Source organism: Leuresthes tenuis, unplaced genomic scaffold (assembly GCF_036924035.1).
Source record: "Leuresthes tenuis unplaced genomic scaffold, fLeuTen1.0.hap1 SCAF_21, whole genome shotgun sequence".
NCBI classification, from domain to species: Eukaryota; Metazoa; Chordata; class Actinopteri; order Atheriniformes; family Atherinopsidae; genus Leuresthes; species Leuresthes tenuis.
The window spans coordinates 12,024,757-12,042,074 of record NW_027325375.1 but is presented as its reverse complement, the minus strand read 5'-3'; the positions used below and the strand labels follow the sequence as shown (position 1 = coordinate 12,042,074).

The 17,318-nt window shown below is 43.4% G+C and overlaps 4 non-coding genes across 4 annotated transcripts; 2 read left to right on the top strand and 2 right to left on the bottom strand.

Moving 5' to 3' along the window:
* Positions 1-1,340: 1,340 nt before the first annotated feature.
* Positions 1,341-1,454, top strand: LOC140280660 (U5 spliceosomal RNA). The gene has a single exon (XR_011909596.1). It is a non-coding gene; the product is annotated as a U5 spliceosomal RNA (small nuclear RNA).
* A 308-nt stretch (positions 1,455-1,762) lies between these two features.
* LOC140280447 (U2 spliceosomal RNA) lies at positions 1,763-1,946 on the top strand. The gene has a single exon (XR_011909414.1). It is a non-coding gene; the product is annotated as a U2 spliceosomal RNA (small nuclear RNA).
* A 6,133-nt stretch (positions 1,947-8,079) lies between these two features.
* LOC140280441 (U2 spliceosomal RNA) lies at positions 8,080-8,263 on the bottom strand. Its single transcript, XR_011909409.1, has one exon. It is a non-coding gene; the product is annotated as a U2 spliceosomal RNA (small nuclear RNA).
* A 308-nt stretch (positions 8,264-8,571) lies between these two features.
* On the bottom strand, positions 8,572-8,685 carry LOC140280659 (U5 spliceosomal RNA). Its single transcript, XR_011909595.1, has one exon. It is a non-coding gene; the product is annotated as a U5 spliceosomal RNA (small nuclear RNA).
* Positions 8,686-17,318: the final 8,633 nt, after the last annotated feature.

The window sequence follows — 17,318 nt, the reverse complement described above, 5'->3', positions numbered from 1 at the left end:
AGGCTTTTTTCTCTCTTTTCTACATTATGGACTGTGGTGACACAAAACCGCTCTCTCTTTTTTTTTTTGATTGTGTGCCAGGGCGTTGTCTCACGTATTAGATTATGCTTACGATACGAATGGGTTTATCAGTCACATCAGAATCCATACATACTGATCCTCCCGTAATAAAATGGTCGGATCTTATCAAACACACTTTGTTTCTTGTGACAATCAAGTCAGCGAAACAGCGTATACACGTCAAGACACTGAATCAAGTTTGCCACAAGAACTCATAAGTTTGGCAGTATTGCTCTGCCGTCAGCAATCATACACCCATTTTATTTTCGTGAGACATGTGCAGGCACCTGTTCATCTACTGTTCTATCACTATGAATTAGTTTATCTATTATCAATAAGGATACTTCTACAACTACTATCAAAGTATGTCCAGATTTCTTATGTTGTCAGTTGCTATATATGAATAAGTGGGTAGCTACTGACAAGCATTAAGCATGTCACACAGCCCAAACATATAACATTTCAGGACACACCACACAGTTAACAACCACAGTGAAGTGTCAAAGCCCAAACATGTAACATTCAACAGGACACTTACACAACACATTCAAATCAAACAGTCAGACAACATACAAGAACATATACCCCAGCCGGCATTGCTCCCTGCCTATTTTCCTACAGCTCACTATGTGTGCGCACACCTTTATTCACAAACTCTTCAACTTATACTCTTTTACCGAAGCTGCTACAGCTCGATTGGCCGAATACCCTTAGATCCTATTTCGGTGAATTTGAAGTCTGCCTTACATGTAACAGATTAGCGGTATAGCAGTTTTAATTTAGTTTGAGTGAAGGAATTCATTTTATAGCAAAATCCGAAATCGTGAAGAACTCATGAAAGTAAGCTTATTCTCGGATTCCTGAAACTTTAGATTTGCTATTTCTTTTACTGCAAAGTACAACGTTGTTTTTTTTTTGTTTAAATATTTCTAGACATGGTAAATATGAAGGACAAAGCAGTTTTAACATAGTTTGAGTGAAGGAATTCATTTTATAGATAAAATCCCAAGAGTCTGCTGAGAAAAGAGAGTGAATGCGAAGTAGACTTTAACACGGCTCTGGGAGCGAGCCGAGTGTGGGCTAACCGGGAGAATTGCTTGAAAGAAACGCGACACCGAATGAGCGGTCAGAACAAAGCCTCAATACGGTGTTCCCGTGGTGTTTTTGTTGCTGCCTTGTCGATTGCACAGGGGCAAGCGTTTCAACCAAGCAACGCTCACCATGGGGAAGGTGGCTATGGCAACTAGCCTGATGCCCTGCTCCCGCAGTGATGGATAATCGTACTCTGGTTTCTCTTCATAACATACAAGTCTTTCGCCTTTTACTAAAGACTTTCGTGGAGAGCAGCACTAATGAGTTGTTTCTATTTTTGGCAGGCTTTACCTTTGCGGGTGAAGCCCTTTCTGTCTGTGCAAAAGAAATCTTGTTACTGTGCAGAGTGACTTCTCTGAGTAGAGTCGCCTTACTTGTTGCGATTGTGCCGATGTTCGAAGCTGGAGTGCAAAGTTGTTGCTTGAATGGTGCTTGCTGGAGCATGCGGGAGTGCAAAGTTATACCATTTAAAAGGGCTGAAGAGTGCTCAGTGCAGCGGGTGGGCGGAGGTGCAACGTGACACTCTGGCCACCTATGGCCATAAAAAGAACACTGCTACAAGTGCGCATTGTGCCAGCAAGGGCCCTCGGACCTGAAACAGTGGACAGTTATCGCTTCTCGGCCTTTTGGCTAAGATCAAGTGTAGTATCTGTTCTTATCAGTTTAATATGTCCTCTATACGAGGACTACATATTAAATGGATTTTTAAGAATAGGAGTTGAAAAAGAAGCTTGCTCCGTTCACTCCAAGCATCGACCCAGTACTGCAGTGCCGCTGGGAACGGTGCGCTCTTCTCTGCTCTTGTGAAAAAGCAAACAGCGGTGCAGGATGGAAGTTTCAGGGAGCCCAAGATTAAACTTTCTTTTAATCTGCTGAGAAAAGAGAGTGAATGCGAAGTAGACTTTAACACAGCTCTGGGAGCGAGCCGAGTGTGGGCTAACCGGGAGAATTGCTTTAAAGAAACGCAACACCGAATGAGTGGTCAGAACAAAGCCTCAATACGGTGTTCCCGTGGTGTTTGTGGCTGCCTTGTCTTTTGCACAGAGTAAAAGACAAGGCAGCCATCGAATAGGGCCCGATTGTTCCTACTTGGTCAGCCGAGGAGCAAGGGGGGGGAGCAAGCGTCTCAACCAAGCAAATCTCACCAAGTAGGAACAATCGGGCCCTATTCGATGGCTGCAACACCTGAAAGAGATATTGATGCGAGACCCGATCAAAAGCTTTTTCAAAGTCTAAATTTAAGATGACAAGCCGGGTGTTTCTGTCTCTAGCGTAATCAATGATGTCTCGAATCAGTACGAGGCTGTCGGTGAGTTGTCTCTCTGAGATGGCACAAGCCTGGTCTGGGTGAATTACCTCCTCTAAAACAGAGGACATCCGTGTCGTTAAAACCTTGCTAAAAAGTTTACAGTCAAAGTTTAAAAGTGTGATGGGCCTCCAATTCTTTAGGTCAGTCTTATCATTTTTATCAGAAGTGAAGAAATAAATGAATGCCTATCAACAAATGTGGGATCTAAACTCTAGTGCTTCCTCTAAAATAATTTCCTTTCTCAATTTAGAAATGTGTTAGAAAAGGTAAAAATGCCGGTCCATACATAATCAAAATCGGGAGAGGTGGTGTTCAGCTGCAAGAAGGTCTAAATGTCCATCAATAATTGCTAGAAAACATGAAAGAAACTTTTCGAAAATCAAACCGCTCATGATCATAAGTGGGATAGGAGGTGTTCAGCTGCAAGGTGTGAATGTCCACCCATAATTCCTGAAAAATGGGCAAAAAAAAGGTGTGAATGCCCAACCATACATCATCAAAAGCAGGAGTGGAAGTGTTCGGCTACAAGAAGGTGTGAACGTCCAACCAAAATATGTAAAAAGCAGTTAAGAAAAGGTTCGAATATCCAACCAAACATAATCAAAAGCGGGAGCAGAGCTTTTCGACTGCAAGTAGGTGTGAATGTCAGATCATAATTTGCAAAAAGCTGATGAGAAAGGGTGAGAATGCCCGACTATACATCATCAAATGCGGGAGCGGAGTTGTTCGGCTGTGAGTAGGTGTGAATGTCCAGCCATAATTACTCACAAACGGGTAAGAAAAGGTAGTATTGCCAGACCATATATGATCAAAACAGGGAGCGGAGGTGGTTCAGCTGCAAGAAGGTTTGAATGTCCGACTAAAGTTCAAATATATTAAAGAAAGCGGGAGGAGAGGTCTTCGGATGAGAGTGGTTGAAAATTTCCGACCATAATGTATAAAATGCGGTGAAAAAAAGGTGTGATAGAACACTAAAAGGTGGAGCGGAAGTGTTCGGCTGCAAGAAGGTGTGAATGTCCGACTATATTTGGTGAAAAGCAGGTGAAGCAAGGTCTGAATGCCAAACCTTACATCATCAAATGCGAGATCAGAGATGTTTGGCTGCAAGAAGGCCATAGTTTGCCAAAAGCGGGTAAGGTGCGAATGTCCGACTAAATATCAAAAAAATTTGGGGCAGAGGTCTTCGGATGCAAGTGGGTGTGAATATCCAACCATACAAGTATGGTGGAGAGGAAGCTGTGAATAGCCGACCATAGTTTGGAAAAAGCGGGTAAGAAAAGGTTTGAATACCCGAACATACACCATCAAAAGAGGGAGCGGAGGTGTTCCGCTGTACGAAGGTGTGAATGTCCGACCATAGTTGGTAAAAGGCGGGTAAGAAAAGGTTAAAATACCCGACTGTACACAATCAATAGCGGGAGCGGATGTGTTCGGCTACAAGAAGGTGTGAAAGTCCGACCATGGTTTGTAAAAAGCGGGTAAGAAAAGGTGCGAATGTCCGTTAATGTATGATCAAAAGAGAGAGCGGAGGTTTTCGGATACAAGAAGGTTTGAATGTCCCACCATAGTTTGTAAAAAGCGGGTAAGAAAAGGTTCGAATGCCCGACTATACACCATCAAAAGCGGGAGCAGAGGTGTTCCGCTGTAAGACGGTGTGAATGTCCGACCATAGTTGGTAAAAAGCGGGTAAGAAAAGGTTAAAATACCCGACTGTACACAATCAATAGCAGGAGTGGAGTTGTTCGGCTACAAGAAGGTGTGAAAGTCCGACCATGGTTTGTAAAAACCGGGAAGAAAAGGCTCGAAAGCCCGACTATACACCATCAAAAAGAAGGTTTGAATGTCCATCAATAATTGCTTTAAAACAAGAAAGTAAATTTTCGAATATCAAACCGTACATGATCATAAGCGGGAGAGGAGGTGTTCCGCTGTAAGACGGTGTGAATGTCCGACCATAGTTGGTAAAAAGCGGGTAAGAAAAGGTTAAAATACCCGACTGTACACAATCAATAGCGGGAGCGGAGTTGTTCGGCTACTAAAAGGTGTGAAAGTCCGACCCTGGTTTGTAAAAAGCGGGTAAGAAAAGGTTCGTATGCCCGAATATACACTATCAAAACCGGAAGTGTAGGTGTTCGGCTGCAAGAAGGTGTGAACCTCCAACCAAAGTTTGTAAAAAAGCAGTTAAGAAACGGTTCCCCCACAGAGCACAGAACCCAGGAAGCCCACCGCAGGGGCAACCACGCATCCACCCAGAAGACTGCAGAGGAAGCCCCCGGAAAGAGCCCCCATAAGCATAGGGCAGAGGCCCTCCGGGAGCCAGGGGCAACAGCCCACCGACGTCGCCAGGCCCCAGCCGCCCAGACATGGGCCGTGCACTGGATCCGGGCCCCAGGAGCCCGAGCGCCCCCAAACCCCCCGGCAGAGGCCCCACCCAATACCCAGGAGGGCCAAGCGCCCCAGACAGCCACACAGTGGGTCAGTGCCTGCCCCAGCACCCCTGGCCAAGTGCCCTGGGAGTCAAGACGTGCCCACAGGTGGGTGAAGTCGCGAGCAGCGGAGAGAGGCCACGCCGCCCCCCCCATCGGGAGAAGCACAGGCAGGCCAGGCGACAGCAAGTCCAAGATCCAGGCCCAATCATTACCACACACACTTTCATGTCCCATACATCCACACGTCCTCCCTCCCTCGACTCCGCTGGGGTGTAGTGCAGCGGGCACACCAGGGGGCCAGCAGCCCCCCAGCCACCACAGACCCCAAACCAGCAGAACAATTAATTAATCCTCCTGGCCCCTCCCGCCCCGAGCAGCAACCAGGAAGCAGGGGTGTGCGAAGAAGACCCCTCCCCTCACCCTTCTGGCTCTTCAATATTTTCTAATAGTGAGCAATTAAAATTGAGGGGCAGCCAAACTTGTAGAACTGGGAGCGTGGCCCTCTGGGCAGCCTACATACCCAAAGAGCCCCGCCCACCAGATGCCACTCAGTGTAACCACCCCCCAAGACCTAATGTGTGTGTGTGAGTGTTTTTGATAAGTAGTAATGTCTAAGGTGTAATTAAAACAGGGGTGGGAACTGCAGAGTGCAACTACTGCAGAGTCCACTACACCCCACCGAACACACACGCCCCAAAAACCCTTCATGTGTGAGTGTGTGCTGTGTACAGGAGCCAGAAGGGAGAGGGGTATGGGGATATACACTGGGGGCAGCCAGGGACTGGCTGCAATAGGCATCCCCGCTACCAGGGAGCCAACACAGGACAGGAGGGCCTGATGTCCACCAGGCCAGGGGCCTGCAGCGACCATATTCTGGGAGCTACTGTACCCCCAGAAGGTACCCATCCCGCCCCACCCCACTCAACCCAACCCCACTCCGGAGGACCTCTACAAAAAACAAACAAACAACAACAAAAAACAAACAAACAAACCACCCGGTCACACTAGTCGCAGCAGCCCGGGCCTGAGACCCACCATCACCCAGGCCCCCCCAGGCCCCCCCTCAACAGGTGCGCTCTTGTGAAAAAGAAAACAGCGGCAGCAACAAAAACACAACGGGAACACCGTATTGAGGCTTTGTTCTGACCGCTCATTTGGTATGGCGTTTCTTTCAAGCAATTCTCCCGGTTAGCCCGCACTCGGCTCGCTCCCAGAGCCGTGTTAAAGTCTACTTCGCATTAACTCTCTTTTCTCAGCAGACTCTTGGGATTTTATCAATAAAATGAATTCCTTCACTCAATCTATGTTAAAACTGCTTTGTCCTTCATATTTACCATGTCTTGAAAGATTTAAACAAAAAAACCTACGTTGTACTTTGCAGTAAAAGAAATAGCAAATCTAAAGTTTCAGGAATCCGAGAATAAGCTTACTTTCATGAGTTCTTCACGATTTCGGATTTTGCTATAAAATGAATTCCTTCACTCAAACTAAATTAAAACTGCTAAACCGCTAATCTGTTACATGTAAGGCAGATGTCAAATTCACCGAATTAGGATTATTCGGTATTCGGCCAATCGAGCTGTAGCAGCTTCAGTAAAAGAGTATAAGTTGAAGAGTTTGTGAATAAAGGTGTGCGCACACATAGTGAGCTGTAGGAAAATAGGCAGGGAGCAATGCCGGCTGGGGTATATGTTCTTGTATGTTGTCTGACTGTTTGATTTGAATGTGTTGTGTAAGTGTCCTGTTGAATGTTACATGTTTGGGCTTTGACACGCTTCACTGTGGTTGTTAACTGTGTGGTGTGTCCTGAAATGTTATATGTTTGGGCTGTGTGACATGCTTAATGCTTGTCAGTAGCTACCCACTTATTCATATATAGCAACTGACAACGTAAGAAGTCCGGACATACTTTGATAGAGTAGTTGTAGAAGTATCCTTATTGATAATAGATAAACTAATTCATAGTGATAGAACAGTAGATGAACAGGTGCCTGCACATGTCTCACGAAAATAAAATGGATGTATGATTGCTGACGGCAGAGCAATACTGCCAAACTTATGAGTTCTTGTGGCAAACTTGATTCAGTGTCTTGACGTGTATACGCTGTTTCGCTGACTTGATTGTCACAAGAAACAAAGTGTGTTTGATAAGATCCGACCATTTTATTACGGGAGGATCAGTATGTATGGATTCTGATGTGACTGATAAACCCATTCGTATCTTAAGCACAATCTAATACGTCAGACAACGCCCTGGCACACGATAAAAAAAAAAGAGAGAGCGGTTTTGTGTCCCCACAGTCCATAATGTAGAAAAGAGAGAAAAAACCCTTTCTGATTTGGTGTGTGTGCTCATAGTGCAGAGTGTAGAGAAAAGAAAGCCGTTTTGGTGTCACGGGTGTTGTGACTTACACACACACATTTCTAAATTGAGAAAGGAAATTATTTTAGAGGAAGCACTAGAGTTTAGATCCCACATTTGTTGATAGGCATTCATTTATTTCTTCACTTCTGATAAAAATGATAAGACTGACGTAAAGAATTGGAGGCCCATCACACTTTTAAACTTTGACTGTAAACTTTTTAGCAAGGTTTTAACGACACGGATGTCCTCTGTTTTAGAGGAGATAATTCACCCAGACCAGGCTTGTGCCATCTCAGAGAGACAACTCATCGACAGCCTCGTACTGATTCGAGACATCATTGATTACGCTAGAGACAGAAACACCCGGCTTGTCATCTTAAATTTAGACTTTGAAAAAGCTTTTGATCGGGTCTCGCATCAATATCTCTTTCAGGTGTTGCAGCCATCGAATAGGGCCCGATTGTTCCTACTTGGTGAGATTTGCTTGGTTGAGACGCTTGCTCCCCCCCCTTGCTCCTCGGCTGACCAAGTAGGAACAATCGGGCCCTATTCGATGGCTGCCTTGTCTTTTACTCTGTGCAAAAGACAAGGCAGCCACAAACACCACGGGAACACCGTATTGAGGCTTTGTTCTGACCACTCATTCGGTGTTGCGTTTCTTTAAAGCAATTCTCCCGGTTAGCCCACACTCGGCTCGCTCCCAGAGCTGTGTTAAAGTCTACTTCGCATTCACTCTCTTTTCTCAGCAGATTAAAAGAAAGTTTAATCTTGGGCTCCCTGAAACTTCCATCCTGCACCGCTGTTTGCTTTTTCACAAGAGCAGAGAAGAGCGCACCGTTCCCAGCGGCACTGCAGTACTGGGTCGATGCTTGGAGTGAACGGAGCAAGCTTCTTTTTCAACTCCTATTCTTAAAAATCCATTTAATATGTTGTCCTCGTATAGAGGACATATTAAACTGATAAGAACAGATACTACACTTGATCTTAGCCAAAAGGCCGAGAAGCGATAACTGTCCACTGTTTCAGGTCCGAGGGCCCTTGCTGGCACAATGCGCACTTGTAGCAGTGTTCTTTTTATGGCCATAGGTGGCCAGAGTGTCACGTTGCACCTCCGCCCACCCGCTGCACTGAGCACTCTTCAGCCCTTTTAAATGGTATAACTTTGCACTCCCGCATGCTCCAGCAAGCACCATTCAAGCAACAACTTTGCACTCCAGCTTCGAACATCGGCACAATCGCAACAAGTAAGGCGACTCTACTCAGAGAAGTCACTTTGCACAGTAACAAGATTTCTTTTGCACAGACAGAAAGGGCTTCACCCGCAAAGGTAAAGCCTGCCAAAAATAGAAACAACTCATTAGTGCTGCTCTCCACGAAAGTCTTTAGTAAAAGGCGAAAGACTTGTATGTTATGAAGAGAAACCAGAGTACGATTATCCGTCACTGCGGGAGCAGGGCATCAGGCTAGTTGCCATAGCCACCTTCCCCATGGTGAGCGTTGCTTGGTTGAAACGCTTGCCCCTGTGCAATCGACAAGGCAGCAACAAAAACACCACGGGAACACCGTATTGAGGCTTTGTTCTGACCTCTCATTCGGTGTCGCGTTTCTTTCAAGCAATTCTCCCGGTTAGCCCACACTCGGCTCGCTCCCAGAGCCGTGTTAAAGTCTACTTCGCATTCACTCTCTTTTCTCAGCAGACTCTTGGGATTTTATCTATAAAATGAATTCCTTCACTCAAACTATGTTAAAACTGCTTTGTCCTTCATATTTACCATGTCTAGAAAGATTTAAACAAAAAAAAAAAACAATGTTGTACTTTGCAGTAAAAGAAAGAGCAAATCTAAAGTTTCAGGAATCCGAGAATAAGCTTACTTTCATGAGTTCTTCACGATTTCGGATTTTGCTATAAAATGAATTCCTTCATTCAAACTAAATTAAAACTGCTAAACCGCTAATCTGTTACATGTAAGGCAGATGTCAAATTCACCGAAATAGGATCTAAGAGTATTCGGCCAATCGAGCTGTAGCAGCTTTGGTAAAAGAGTATAAGTTGAAGAGTTTGTGAATAAAGGTGTGCGCACACATAGTGAGCTGTAGGAAAATAGGCAGGGAGCAATGCCGGCTGGGGTATATGTTCTTGTATATTGTCTGACTTTTTGATTTGAATGTGTTGTGTAAGTGTCCTGTTGAATGTTACATGTTTGGGCTTTGACACTTCACTGTGGTTGTTAACTGTGTGGTGTGTCCTGAAATGTTATATGTTTGGGCTGTGTGACATGCTTAATGCTTGTCAGTAGCTACCCACTTATTCATATATAGCAACTGACAACATAAGAAGTCTGGACATACTTTGATAGTAGTTGTAGAAGTATCCTTATTGATAATAGATAAACTAATTCATAGTGATAGAACAGTAGATGAACAGGTGCCTGCACATGTCTCACGAAAATAAAATGGGTGTATGATTGCTGACGGCAGAGCAATACTGCCAAACTTATGAGTTCTTGTGGCAAACTTGATTCAGTGTCTTGACGTGTATACGCTGTTTCGCTGACTTGATGGTCACAAGAAACAAAGTGTGTTTGATAAGATCCGACCATTTTATTACGGGAGGATCAGTATGTATGGATTCTGATGTGACTGATAAACCCATTCGTATCGTAAGCATAATCTAATACGTGAGACAACGCCCTGGCACACAATCAAAAAAAAAAAGAGAGAGCGGTTTTGTGTCCCCACAGTCCATAATGTAGAAAAGAGAGAAAAAAGCCTTTCTGATTTGGTGTGTGTGCTCACAGTGCAGAGTGTAGAGAAAAGAGAGAAAAGAAAGCCGTTTTGGTTTTCACGGGTGTTGTGACTTACACACACACATTTCTGAATTGAGAAAGGAAATTATTTTAGAGGAAGCACTAGAGTTTAGATCCCACATTTGTTGATAGGCATTCATTTATTTCTTCACTTCTGATGAAGTTTCAACAACAAACAACAAACTTTGTAGAATGAGAAAGAACTTCTTCAGCAATAAGCATCTCTCGACATATGACGAAATACAGATTTTGCTATAAAATTAATTCCTTCTATCAGCCTGACTTAAAACTGTTTGTCCTCCTTATTTATCCACTTCAAATCAAGTTTCAACAATTTAAAAAATGTTGTAGTTTGAGAAAAAACAACTTCATCTTAAGCAATCAGTAGGGTAAGAAAGGGTAAGAAAAGGTGCAAATGCCAACCATACATCACTAAAAGGTGGAGCGGAAGTATTCGACTGCAAGTAGGTGCGAATGCCTGACAATGTATGATCAAAAGAGGGAGCGGAGGTTTTCGGCTGCAAGGTCTGAATGTCCAACCATAATTTGTAAAAACCGGGGAAGAAAAGGCTCGAAAGCCCGACTATACAACATCAAAAGCGGGAGCGGAGGTGTTCGGCTGCAAGTAGGTGTGAATGTTCGACCATAATTTGTAAAAAGCGGGTAAGAAAAGGTTTGAATGCCCGACTATATATTAACAAAAGCAGGAGGAGAGGTCTTCGGATAAGAGTGGGTGAGAATTTCCAACCATAATCAATAAAATGCGGTGAAAAAAAAGGTGTGAATACCCCATAGAACACTAAAAGGTGGAGCAGAAGTGTTCGGCTGCAAGAAGGTGTGACTGTTCGACTATATTTGGTGAAAAGCAGGTGAAGCAAGGTCTGAATGCCCAACCTTACATCATCAAAAACGAGATCAGAGGTGTTTGGCTGCAAGAAGGCCATAGTTTGCCAAAAGCGGGTAAGCTGCGAATGACCGACTAAATATCAACAAAAGTGGGGGCGGAGGTCTTCGGATGCAAGTGGGTGTGAATATCCCACCATACAAGTATGGTGGAGAGGAAGCTGTGAATGGCCGACCATAGTAAAAAGCGGGTGAGAAAAGGTGCGAATGTCCAATCATACATGATCAAAACAGGGAGCGGAGGTGTTTGGCTGCGACAAGTTGTGTATGTCCACCCATAATTAATGAAAAGCGGGCAACAAGTAGGTTTGAATACCCATCATCAAAAGCAGGAGTGGATGTGTTCGGCTACAAGAAGGTTTGAATGTCTGACCATAGTTTGTAAAAAGCGGGTAAGAAAAGGTTCGAGTGCCCGAACATACACCATCAAAAGAGGGAGCGGATGTGTTCCGCTGTAAGACGGTGTGAATGTCCAACAATAGTTGGTAAAAAGCGGGTAAGAAAAGGTTAAAATACCCGACTGTACACAATCAATAGCGGGAGCGGAGTTTTTCGGCTACAAGAAGGTGTGAAAGTCCGACCATGGTTTGTAAAAAGCGGGTAAGAAAAGGTGCGAATGCCCGACAATGTATGATCAAAAGAGGGAGTGGAGGTTTTCGGCTGCAAGAAGGTCTGAATGTCCAACCATAATTTGTAAAAACCGGGGAAGAAAAGGCTCGAAAGCCCGACTATACACCATCAAAAGTGGGAGCGGAGGTGTTCAGCTTCAAGACGGTGTTCAGCTTCAAGACGGTCTGAATGTCCATCAATAATTGCTAGAAAACATGAAAGAAAATTTTCGAATATCAAACTGCACATGATCATAAGCAGGAGAGGAGGTGTTCAGCTGCAAGAAGGTGTGAATGTCTACCCATAATTACTGAAAAATGGGTAAGAAAAGGTGCGAATGCCTAACCATACATCATCAAAAGAGGGAGCGGAGGTGTTCCGCTGTAAGACGGTGTGAATGTCCGACCATAGATGGTAAAAAGCGGGTAAGAAAAGGTTAAATTACCCGACTGTACACAATCAAAAGAGGGAGCGGAGTTTTTCAGCTAAGAGAAGGTGTGAAAGTCCGACCTTGGTTTGTAAAAAGCGGGTAAGAAAAGGTTCGTATGCCCGAATATACACCATCAAAAGCGGAAGCGGAGGTGTTCGGCTGCAAGATATTGTGAACGTCCGACCAAAGTTTGTAAAAAGCAGTTAAGAAAAGGTTTGAATATCTAACCAAACATAAGAATGAGTCTTTTCCGCTGTAGAATGCCCGACTATAGACCATCAAATGCGGGAGCGGAGGTGTTCGGCTCTGAGTAGGTGTGAATGTCCGACCATAATTGCTGAAGAATGTGTTAGAAAAGGTAAGAATGCTGGACCATACATCATCAAAAGCGGTAGAGGTGGTGTTCGGCTGCAAAAAGGTGTGACTGTTCGACTAAAGTTTGTAAAAAGTGGGTAAGACAAGGTGCGAATGCCTGACAATGTATGATCAAAAGCGGGAGCGGAGGTGTTCAGCTGCAAGAAGGTCTACATGTCCATCAATAATTGCTAGAAAACATGAAAGAAACTTTTCGAAAATCAAACCGCACATGATCATAAGTGGGATAGGAGGTGTTCAGCTGCAAGGTGTGAATGTCCACCCATAATTCCTGAAAAATGGGAAAAAAAAAGGTGTGAATGCCCAACCATACATCATCAAAAGCAGGAGTGGAAGTGTTCGGCTACAAGAAGGTGTGAACGTCCAACCAAAATATGTAAAAAGAAGTTAAGAAAAGGTTCGAATATCCAACCAAACATAATCAAAAGCGGGAGCAGAGCTGTTCGACTGCAAGTAGGTGTGAATGTCAGATCATAATTTGCAAAAAGCTGATGAGAAAGGGTGAGAATGCCCGACTATACATCATCAAATGCGGGAGCGGAGTTGTTCGGCTGTGAGTAGGTGTGAATCTCCGACCATAATTGCTGAAAAATGTGTTAGAAAAGGTAAAAATGCCGGACCATACATCATCAAAAGCGAGAGAGGTTGTGTTCGGCTGCAAGTAGGTGTGAATGTCAAGCCATAATTACTCACAAACGGGTAAGAAAAGGTAGTATTGTCAGACCATATATGATCAAAACAGGGAGCTGAGGTGGTTCAGCTGTAAGAAGGTTTGAATGTCAAACTAAAGTTCAAATATATTAACAAAAGCGGGAGGAGAGGTCTTCGGATGAAAGTGGTTGAAAATTTCCAACCATAATGTATAAAATGCGGTGAAAAAAAAGGTGTGATAGAACACTAAAAGGTGGAGCGGAAGTGTTCGGCTGCAAGAAGGTGTGAATGTCCGACTATATTTGGTGAAAAGCAGGTGAAGCAAGGTCTGAATGCCCAACCTTACATCATCAAAAGCAAGATCAGAGTTGTTAGGCTGCAAGAAGGCCATAGTTTGCCAAAAGCGGGTAAGGTGCGATTGTCCGACTAAATATCAACAAAATTTGGGGCGGAGGTTTTCGGATGCAAGTGGGTGTGAATATCCCACCATACAAGTATGGTGGAGAGGAAGCTGTGAATAGCCGACCATAGTTTGGAAAAAGCGGGTAAGAAAAGGTTTGAATGCCCGAACATACACCATCAAAAGAGGGAGCGGAGGTGTTCCGCTGTACGAAGGTGTGAATGTCCAACCATACTTGGTAAAAAGCGGGTAAGAAAAGGTTAAAATACCCGACTGTACACAATCAATAGCGGGAGCGGATGTGTTCGGCTACAAGAAGGTGTGACAGTCCGACCATGGTTTGTAAAAAGCGGGTAAGAAAAGGTGCGAATGTCCGACAATGTATGATCAAAAGAGAGAGCGGAGGTTTTCGGATACACGAAGGTTTGAATGTCCTACCATAGTTTGGAAAAAGCGGGTAAGAAAAGGTTCGAATGCCCGACTATACACCATCAAAAGCGGGCAACTGTCGGCTGCAAAAAGGTGTGACTGTTCGACTAAAGTTTGTAAAAAGTGGGTAAGACAAGGTGCGAATGCCTGACAATGTATGATCAAAAGCGGGAGCGGAGGTGTTCAGCTGCAAGAAGGTCTACATGTCCATCAATAATTGCTAGAAAACATGAAAGAAACTTTTCGAAAATCAAACCGCACATGATCATAAGTGGGATAGGAGGTGTTCAGCTGCAAGGTGTGAATGTCCACCCATAATTCCTGAAAAATGGGAAAAAAAAAGGTGTGAATGCCCAACCATACATCATCAAAAGCAGGAGTGGAAGTGTTCGGCTACAAGAAGGTGTGAACGTCCAACCAAAATATGTAAAAAGAAGTTAAGAAAAGGTTCGAATATCCAACCAAACATAATCAAAAGCGGGAGCAGAGCTGTTCGACTGCAAGTAGGTGTGAATGTCAGATCATAATTTGCAAAAAGCTGATGAGAAAGGGTGAGAATGCCCGACTATACATCATCAAATGCGGGAGCGGAGTTGTTCGGCTGTGAGTAGGTGTGAATCTCCGACCATAATTGCTGAAAAATGTGTTAGAAAAGGTAAAAATGCCGGACCATACATCATCAAAAGCGAGAGAGGTTGTGTTCGGCTGCAAGTAGGTGTGAATGTCAAGCCATAATTACTCACAAACGGGTAAGAAAAGGTAGTATTGTCAGACCATATATGATCAAAACAGGGAGCTGAGGTGGTTCAGCTGTAAGAAGGTTTGAATGTCAAACTAAAGTTCAAATATATTAACAAAAGCGGGAGGAGAGGTCTTCGGATGAAAGTGGTTGAAAATTTCCAACCATAATGTATAAAATGCGGTGAAAAAAAAGGTGTGATAGAACACTAAAAGGTGGAGCGGAAGTGTTCGGCTGCAAGAAGGTGTGAATGTCCGACTATATTTGGTGAAAAGCAGGTGAAGCAAGGTCTGAATGCCCAACCTTACATCATCAAAAGCAAGATCAGAGTTGTTAGGCTGCAAGAAGGCCATAGTTTGCCAAAAGCGGGTAAGGTGCGAATGTCCGACTAAATATCAACAAAATTTGGGGCGGAGGTTTTCGGATGCAAGTGGGTGTGAATATCCCACCATACAAGTATGGTGGAGAGGAAGCTGTGAATAGCCGACCATAGTTTGGAAAAAGCGGGTAAGAAAAGGTTTGAATGCCCGAACATACACCATCAAAAGAGGGAGCGGAGGTGTTCCGCTGTACGAAGGTGTGAATGTCCAACCATACTTGGTAAAAAGCGGGTAAGAAAAGGTTAAAATACCCGACTGTACACAATCAATAGCGGGAGCGGATGTGTTCGGCTACAAGAAGGTGTGACAGTCCGACCATGGTTTGTAAAAAGCGGGTAAGAAAAGGTGCGAATGTCCGACAATGTATGATCAAAAGAGAGAGCGGAGGTTTTCGGATACACGAAGGTTTGAATGTCCTACCATAGTTTGGAAAAAGCGGGTAAGAAAAGGTTCGAATGCCCGACTATACACCATAAAAAGTGGGAGCGGAGGTGTTCCGCTGTAAGACAGTGTGAATGTCCGACCATAGTTGGTAAAAAGCGGGTAAGAAAAGGTTAAAATACCCGACTGTACACAATCAATAGCGGGAGCGGAGTTGTTCGGCTACAAGAAGGTGTGAAAGTCCAACTATGGTTTGTAAAAAGCAGTTAAGAAAAGGTTCGAATATCCAACCAAACATAATCAAAAGCGGGAGCAGATCTGTTCGACTGCAAGTAGGTGTGAATGTCCAGCCATAATTACTCACAAACGGGGGAAGAAAAGGTAGTATTGCCAGACCATACATGATCAAAACAGGGAGCGGAGGTTCAGCTGCAAGGTGTTAATGTCTGACTATAGTTTGTAAAAAGCGGGTAAGACAAGGTGCGAATGCCTAACAATGTATGATCAAAAGCGGGAGCGGAGGTGTCCAGCTGTGAGTAGGTGTGAATGTCCGACCATAATTGCTGAAAAATGTGTTAGAAAAGGTAAGAATACTGGACAATACATCATCAAAAGCGGGAGAGGTGGTGTTCGGGTGCAAGAAGGTGTGAAAGTCCGACAATGGTTTGTAAAAAGCGGGTAAAAAAAGGTTCAAATGCCCGAATATACATCATCAAAAGCGGAAGCGGAGGTGTTCGGATGCAAGAAGGTGTGAACGTCCGACCAAAGTTTGTAAAAAGCAGTGAAAAGCGAGAAAAAGCATTTCGTGAGTTCTGCATGATTTGGGATTTTGCTTATAAAATGCATTACTTCACTCAAACTATGCTAAAACTGATTTGTCCTTCATATTTACCATGTCTACAAAGATTTAAACAAAAAAACAACGTTGTACTTTGCAGTAAAAGAAAGAGCAAATCTAAAGTTTCAGGAATCCGAGTATAAGCCTGCTTTCATGAGTTCTGCACGATTTCGGATTTTGCTATAAAATGAATTGCTTTGCTCAAACCAAGTTAAAACTGCTTTGTCCTTCCATATTCATCAATGTCTAGATCGACTTCAACAAAGAAAAACATTGGACTTTGCAGTAGAAGAAGTTGAAATCCATCTACACATTGATTAATATGAAGGACAAAGCAGTTCCCACTTGCCCATAAGAAAATAAGCTTATTCTCGGATTCCTGATCCTTCAGTGTTGCTCTTTCTTCTACTGCAAAATACAATGTTGTTCTTTGTTGAAGTCGATCTAGACATTGATAAATATGAAGGAAAAAGCAGTTTTAACTTGGTTTGAGTGAATTAATTCATTTTATACATAAAATCCGAAATCGTGCAGAACTCATGAAAATAAGCTTATTCTCGGATTCCTAAAACTTTTGATTGGCTCTTTCTTTTACTGCAAAGTACAACGTTGTTTTTTTTGTTTAAATATATCGAGACATTGATAAATATGAAGGTAAAAGCCGTTTTAACATAGTTTGAGTGAAGGAATTGATTTTATAGATAAAATCCCAAATCATGCAGAACTCCTCAAAAGGGGCGTATGGCTTAATCACAAGTGTGGTTCTTTCTCATTCAGGGTAGTATGAGGAAGTTTATGCTTGAAATATATGTAGAAATGGGTACATATGAAGGACAAAGCAGTGTTAACTTAGTTTGAGTGAAGGAATTCATTTTATACATAAAATCCCAAATCATGCAGAACGTATGAAAAGAAGCTTATTCTCGGATTCCTGATCCTTCAGTTTTGCTCTTTCTTCTACTGCAAAATACAATGTTGTTCTTTGTTGAAGTCGATCTAGACATTGATAAATATGAAGGAAAAAGCAGTTTTAACTTGGTTTGAGTGAATGAATTCATTTTATACATAAAATCCGAAATCGTGCAGAACTCATGAAAATAAGCTTATTGTCGGATTCCTAA